Genomic DNA, 8,207 nt, shown 5'->3' on the forward strand with positions numbered 1-8,207 from the left:
AGCAAATGGGACCTAATAAAACTTAAAAGCTTTTGCACAGCAAAGTAAACTATACAAGATGAAAAGACAACCCTCAGAATGGGAGAAAATAACTGCAAATGAAGCAACTGACAAAGGGTTAATCTCCAAAATATATAAGCAACTCATACAGCTCAATATCAGAAAAGCAAAAAACCCAATCAAAAAATGGGCAGAAGACCTAAAAGACATTTCTCCAAAGAAGATGTACAGATGACCAATAGACATATGAAAAGATGCTCAGCATTGCTCATTATTAGAGAAATGCAAATCAAAACTACAATGAGGTATCACCTCACACCAGTGAGAATGGCCATCATCAAAAAACCCACAAATAATAAATGCTGGAGAGGATATGGAGAAAAGGGAACCCTCCTGCACTGTTAGTGGGAATGTAAACTGATATAGCCATTACGGAAAACAGTATGAGATTCCTTAAAAAACTAGGATGAATCTACCATATGATCCAGCAATCCCATTACTGGGCATAAACCTTGAGAAAAACCACAATTCGAAAAGACACATGTACCCTAATGTTCACTGCAGCAATATTTACAACATCCAGGACATGGAAGCAACCCAGTTGTCCATCGACAGATGAATGGACAAAGAAGTTGTGGTACATATATACAATGGAATATACAGTCATAAAAGGGATGAATTTGAGTCAGTTGTAGTGATGTGGATGAACCTAGAGCCTCTTATATAGCATGAAGTAGGTCAGAAAGAGAAAAACAAGTATCCCATGTTAATGCATACATACGGACACTACAAAAATGGTCCTGATGAATTTAGCAGAGAACGGACTTGCGGACACAGCAGGGGACAAATTGAGATAGGAGCACTGACCTATATACACTATTACATGGGAAGTTGCTAAATAACACAGGGAGTCCAGCCTGGCACTCTGTGATGACGTAGAGGGGTGGGTTGGGAAAGGGGAGGCAGGCTCAGGAGGGAAGGGATATATAATTATACAGATATATGTATAATTATGACTGATTCATATTCTTGTAAAGCAGAAACCAACACAAAATTGAAACTCTATTTTCCACCAAATAAAAAATAAATAAAATTTTTAAAAAATGTGGTCCCTGGGCCAGCAACGTCAGCATCACCTGGGACCTTGTTAAATCGCCCTCATGGGTTTGCAATGAAGAAGATGAGTACACGATGGAAGACTGGGCAGCAGCAACAGCATCAAAGAACTGGGACATGCAGTAGACTGAGGATTGTTAGCTATTATTATTCATAAGAAAATTTTTCCGAGGCTCAGGCTTGACTCTTTCCAAGGCTGAGAATCTGTTTAAAACAAGACTTGAAGTACACTAAAAGCTCCTGTTTAATTAAACATCTCTAGCTCATTGTCTTGCCACTATGGCTAAACTTTCCATTTCGAATAAATTGTATCTCCAAAATCCCTGGTTAAAGTGTAAATACAGATATTTATGCTCTGATATATACATTTGTGAAAAACATCATGTTCTGTAAAATTATGCACTAAAAATAATTTGGTTTATGAGAAAAATAAGATTAGGATGCACTAGTTAAAATGTATGCCACTTTGGAACCAGAGCACAAAAGAAAAACAGTAATTGGCACCACACAAACAGCTTAAATAGTCTAAGCAGGCAGCTGAGGCCAGAAGATGCCTCAGGGGATATTTAAAATAAACAGAGTAGAAATGCAAATTTATGAGTACTGAAATAATGTGGATGAAGTAGACCTTGCCAATGGGATTGACTTTAAGTTGGGTACAGAAAGAAATTAAACCTGCCAGAATCTAAAAGCCCTAACTCTGGGGGTGTGCCCTTTTGGAAAATGATTCCTGAGTACTAGTACTCATTTTTAGCTTTTTTTATTTTTAAGGAGTTGAAAGAGCTCTTGCCTATGCAGCAGCTGAACCGAAGACTTTTCCCTGTCCAGTTGTTACTTCTGTGACCCCCACTTTACTAGAAAAATCAGGTATGGAAAATTAAGAATGACAATTTCTACTTACACTGAAATCATTCACTTATTTAACAATAATTGGCTAATTTGCATTATAGAAACAGAAATTGTGGTAAAGAGACAAAATGTTTTATTGGGAAGAGAGAAGAAATAGCTTACGCTAAAAATAAATATAGAGTGTTTCACATTAGGTCATTATCAGCTTGAAACAGAGAGCAGGCCTTGAAGAAATCAAGGAGGTAAGTATAGCAAAAAGAAGGCAGTAAAAGGATGATTCTGAGAACATCAAACATTAAAGAACTTCAAACAATTCTAGCACAGACACACAGCAAAAGGAAAGTTGGAGCTATCAAAAACTCAAGCACTAAGAATATCCTACATTCATCAAAAAAATAGAAAAAGAAAACCTTCCCTACTCAATCTACAAAGCAAACATTACCCTGATACAAAAACCAGGCATCACCAAAATAAAGCCACAGTTCAAAATGGTTGCACTATGGTTACATTTGGGGCTTTCTGCAACTATAAAGCAGTGGTTATGGAAACCATGGTCCTCAGTATCAATATTTAAAATGCAGCCATCACCTATTCCACATGTCTTCTCTTTAAGGATTTTTTCTTAATTTTTCTTAATCAATCTTGCTGTTATTGCTATTTCTTAGAAAAATTAGAAAAAACAAAACTGCAAACATTGAACATAGCATTTTAGAAATTAAGATATTTAAAACCTTCAATCTATAGGAAAGGGAAAACCACAATAGGAAAGGCAAATATATAGTAAGGATTTTAGGCCACTTAAATAAAACAGAATGTGGATTAAAAACAATTAAACTATAAAACAATTATAACTACAATTAACAGTAAAAGGATAAGCAGGAAGATGTAAAACAAGTCATCAAAATTGAAAAATGTGGGGAAGGGGAGTATAAAAATGTAGAATGTTCACATTTTAGCATGTGTGTGAACTTGTATATCTATTAGTTTAAAGCAAATTGTATAGTTATGGGTCAACATACTTGAACTACATATGAAGCACATGTCAAAAACATAACAATAGATTAAAAAAAAATAAAAAGAAAGGAACTCAAGCATACTACAAAAGAAAATCATCAAACCGTAAAAGGAGAAACAAAAAGTAGAAATAAACAAAAAAAGAACTATAGAAACAACTGGAAAGTAAGGATTAACATGGCAATAAGTACATATCTATCAATAATTACTTTAAGTGTCAATAGACTAAATGCTTCAATCAAAAGACACAGAGTGGCAACCTAGATTAAAAAACAAACAAACAAACATGATCTGTACTGTGCTGTCTATAAAAGACTCACTTCAGGGTGAAAGACGCACACAGACTGAAGGTAAGAGGAATGGAAAAAGATATTTCATGTAAACGGAGACAACAAGAAGGCAGAGGTAGTAACATTCATATCATAAAAAATAAAAGGCCACAAAGAGGGACAAAGACGGGCATTACACAATGATAAAGGGATCAACACAAGAAGAGGATATTATACTTGTTAACATATACGTACCCAATATAGGAGCACCTAAATATAGAGAGCGAATACTAAAAGACGTAAAGGGAGAAATCGACAATAATACAATAACAGTAGGAGACTTTAACACTTCACTGTAATCAATGCACAGTTCATCCAGACAGAAGATCGAAAAGGCAACAGAGGTCCTAAATGACACAACTGAGATACAATACACCTTTTGGATTTAATTGATATCTATAGGACACTATATCCAAAAAAAATACAGAATATACATTCTTTTCCAGAATGCACGGGGCATTCTCTAGGATAGACCACACATTAAGTCACAAAACTAGTCTCAACAAATTCAAGAGGATTGAAGTTACTTCAAGGATCTTTTCTGACCACAGTGGTATAGAACTAGAAATTACCGCAGAAAGAAACATTGGAAAATAACAAACAGATGGAGACTAAACAACATGCTACTAAAAAAAACCAGTGGGTCAAATTCTAAAACATTCAGCATGAAATCAAAGAAGAAATTAGAAAATGCCTTGAGGAAAAGAAAAATGAAAACACAACCTTACAAAATCTATAGTAAAAGTAGTTCTAAGAGGGAAGTTCATAACAATACAGGCCTTCCTCAGGAAAAAAAAAAAAGAAAAACAAGAAGAAAAAAATCTCAAATAAATGACCTAACTTAGAAAAAAGAACTAGCAAAAGAACAGACAAAACCCAAAGTCAGTAGAAAGAATGAAACAATAAAAATCAAAAATCAAATAAATAAATAAGAATTTTTAAAAATAGACAAAAAAAATCAATAAAACTAACAGTTGAATTTTTGATAAGATAAATCAACAAACCTCTAGCCTGGCTCACTAAGAAAAGAGAGAGAACACAAATAAACAAAATAAAAAATTAAAGAGGAGAAATAACAACTGATACCACAGAAATACCAAAAAAATCATAAGAGAATATATGAACAATGATATGACAACCAATAGGACAACTGAGAAGAAATGGACAAATTCTAAAACATTCAGCATACCAAAATTGAGTCAAGATGAAACATAATTTGGGCAGATCACTGTAAGTGACATACATAGAATCTGTAATTTTAAAAACTCCCTGCAACCAAAAGTCCAGGACAGGATTGCTTCACTGGAAAGTTCTACAAAACTTCAAAGAAGAATTTACACCTATCCTTCTCAAACTATTTCAAAAATTCAAGAGGAAGGAAAACTCAAACTCATTCTGTGAGGCTACATCACCTTAATACCAAAAAAAAAAAAAAATACAAAAAAGGAAAACTATAGGTCAATATATTTCATGAATATAGATGCAAAAACCCTCAACAAAATATTAGCAATCCAAATCCAATAATGCTTAAAAAGGATCATAAACTATGATCAAGTTGGACTCATTCCACAGTCACAAGAATGGTTTGACATATGCAAATCAATCAATGTGATACATCACATTAACAAAAGGAAAGACAAAAACCACATGGTCATCTCAAAAGATGTGGAGAAAAACATTTGACAAAATTCAACATTCATTTAGGATTAAAAGCTCTCACCAACATGAGTATAGAGAACTTAATATAATCAACAGTGAACAGCCGACTCATTGGAAAAGACCCTGATGCTGGGAAAGATTGAGGGAAGAAGAGGGAGTCAGAGGATGAGATAGCTGGATGTCATCACCAATGCAATGGACATGAACTTGGGCAAACTCTGGGAGATACTGAGGGACAGGGAGGCCTATTGTGCTACAGTACATGGGGTCTCAAACAGTCGGACATGACTGGGTGACTGAACAACTTAGGCCATTTACAACAAACCCACAGCCAATATAATACTCAATAGTGAAAAGCTGAAAGCCTTCCTACTAAATTCAGGAACAGAAGATGTCCACCCTACCTCTTCTATACAGCTTAGTGCTGGAAGTCTTAGCCACAACAATCAGACAAGAAAAGAAATAAAGGTATACAAATGGGAAGGGAAGAGGTAAAACTGTCATGTTTGCAGATGACACGATACTCTGTATAGAAAATCCTAAAGTTTCCACCAAAAACTGTTAAGAACAAATAAATGAAGTCAGCAAGGAGAGAGGATACAGGATTAATATACAGAAATATGTAGCATTTCTTTACATTAATGATGAAACATCATAAAGAGAAAAAAAAATCCTGCTTACAATCATGTCAAAAAAAAATACAATACCTAGGAATAAACTTAACCAAGGGGGTGAAAGACCTCTGCACTGAAAACTGTAAAGTGCTAATAAAGGAAACTAAAAATTATTCAAAAAAATGGGAAGCTATCCCGTGCTCTTGGATTAGAAGAATTAATATTGTTAAAATGGCTATACTATTCAAAGCAATCTATAGATTTAATGCAATCTCTATCAGAACACCCATGAAATCTTTCACAGAACTAAATAATCCTAAAATTTATATGAAACCACAAAAGACCCAGAATTGCCAAAGCAATGATTCACAATAGCCATAGAGTAGAAACAATCCAAATGTCTTTCAACTGATGAATGGAAAATGTTGTGTAATTAGATAGTGGTGGTAGTTGTACACTTACACTAACGACCATAGAACTGCACACTAAATGGTGAATGTCGTGGCATGTAAATTATTGAGATTTTTAAAAAGGGATACCCAAGAGCTTCAGCCAGTTCTTACTTTAACTCATTCCAACCTAGACATGTCAACTTCCAGAGATCAGGTCCTTGAAAATATGTGAATGCCTTAAAAAGTACCTACTTTCAGTCTCACCAGCTGCTGCCAGTTTTCAGACCCAAAGAATACTAGAGAGCTGTTGATTCTAACCCCAAAATAACTTAATAACAGTGTTCCATTCGGAACTTTAAGACCTGTTGATTCTGTTCAAGTCTTTCATCTCAGTAATCCTCAGTTACCAGAAATATAAGCTTGGAATATCTAGATCTAGAATGCCTAACTGAGTGTTAACTCCTTTACATTCTGAATTTGTACCCATTACAATGACTTTATAAGTACCAGGAATCTGTTTTAACAATATAGAGTTGTAACATCTTACATGTTTGGAGGAAGAGTGACTAGCATAGGGTTTTTCAAGTCAGAGGCTGAATAATACAGTCAAGGGCCAGCATCTTTCCATTCTTTTCCAGATTTCATCCCCAGGGATCATTTTCTCAGCCTTGAGAACATCTAAAAGAAGAAAGACTATGTTTTCTTTTCATTTTTTAAAAGATTTAAGGAACCTTTTCCAGAAGTTCTCAGTGGCTTTTCTTCCTGTCTCATTGATCAAAATTGCAACACATTTCTGTGCTTTAAGAATTCATAGGAAGAGGGACTGGAATTGTTGTGTTTTAGCTCAGCTCAATCAAGATGCATCTTTGAACTCAGGACAGACTCACCCAATTAGAACATGGTTAGGCAGAAAAGAGTAAATACCTGGACCTAAACAGGCCTATGTTAGCAAGAGAAAAACTAAAAAAGAATTCAGGATAGGTATCCAGAAGTGCCTATTATGGGGATACAACATCTATGGTCCACTTATCATGCATTCTCATTAAAGTAAAACTTTCCAGTTTGACAAAGCCCTGCCCATTGACACAAAAGTCACAGTCAGTTTTTACACTGCTGCATATAAAATTATGACTTGGCCAGCGATGCTCATCAGACATTTAGGGAAAATCTGAAACATGGAAATGAAAGATCATGATAAAGATTTCTAGTTTCAATCATGATATAATAACTGATATTGAACATAAGACCTTCCACAGTATAAATAACTGTTTTTAGACACTGGTCAATAGGAAACATAGAATTCTGATCCCTAATAAAAGGGAAACAAATGAACAAGCTTCATGATCACCACAGCTTTCTGTGTGTATGCACTTTTCAGACTATAGCACAGGGAAAAGCCAAACAAAGGATGGCGGTGTCACTGAGCTGAGGTGACACGGAACAGATACCATGGAGAAGAAAGCTGCACAAAGAATTGTGCACAGGAAAGGACTCCAGGAGACTAGGCGAAGAACAGCTGTTAGAGAACTTACAGGGAACCATGATCTGAACAACGACCAGAGATTGCAAAGGGATGGGAGATGTTAGTGTTTCAAGCAACCACAGCGTAGAGATCTCATAAACCATCCCAATAATTTAGCAGACACCCTAGAAAGGCTGAGTCTTAGTAGTAGGGAAAGTCTATCACTACAGCAGCATTATTCAAGAGAAATACAAGATATCACAGACATAAAATTTCTACCTTTTTTTCAAGTAACCAGGAACATGGTGGACTTTTAGACAAAGTGTGCCTACCAAAAGCAACCTACCAACTTTCAAAATAAGAAAAGGGTCCTGCTTGGAGAAAGCAGCAAGGAGAAGCTCCCATGATATTACCAGAATGTTGGTTTGGGCTCTGAGATACTGAAGGAGGCCATTGAAGGCACCTACATTGATAAGAAACGCCCTTTCACTGGTAATGTCTCCATCCAAGGGCAGATCCTGTCTGGGATGGTGATACAGGGGACCATTGTCATCTGGAGACTACCTTCACTGCACCCAAAAGTACAACTGCTTCCAGAAATGCCACTAGAACATGTCTCTGTACCTTTCCCTCTGCTTCAGGGACATCTGGATTGGGGACATTGTCACAGTGGGCAAGTGTGGGTCCCTTACACTTGCAAGGGACGGTGAGCTTCAATGTGCTCAAGGTCACCAAGGCTGCTGGCACTAAGAAACAGTTTCAGAAGTTCTGA

General features: G+C 35.9%; 1 pseudogene; it reads left to right on the plus strand.

Moving 5' to 3' along the window:
• The first annotated feature begins 7,737 nt into the window (after positions 1 to 7,737).
• On the plus strand, positions 7,738 to 8,207 carry LOC101117065 (small ribosomal subunit protein uS17-like; annotated as a pseudogene).

The sequence above is a fragment of the Ovis aries genome, chromosome 3 (genome assembly GCF_016772045.2).
Source record: "Ovis aries strain OAR_USU_Benz2616 breed Rambouillet chromosome 3, ARS-UI_Ramb_v3.0, whole genome shotgun sequence".
Classification (NCBI taxonomy): domain Eukaryota; kingdom Metazoa; phylum Chordata; class Mammalia; order Artiodactyla; family Bovidae; genus Ovis; species Ovis aries.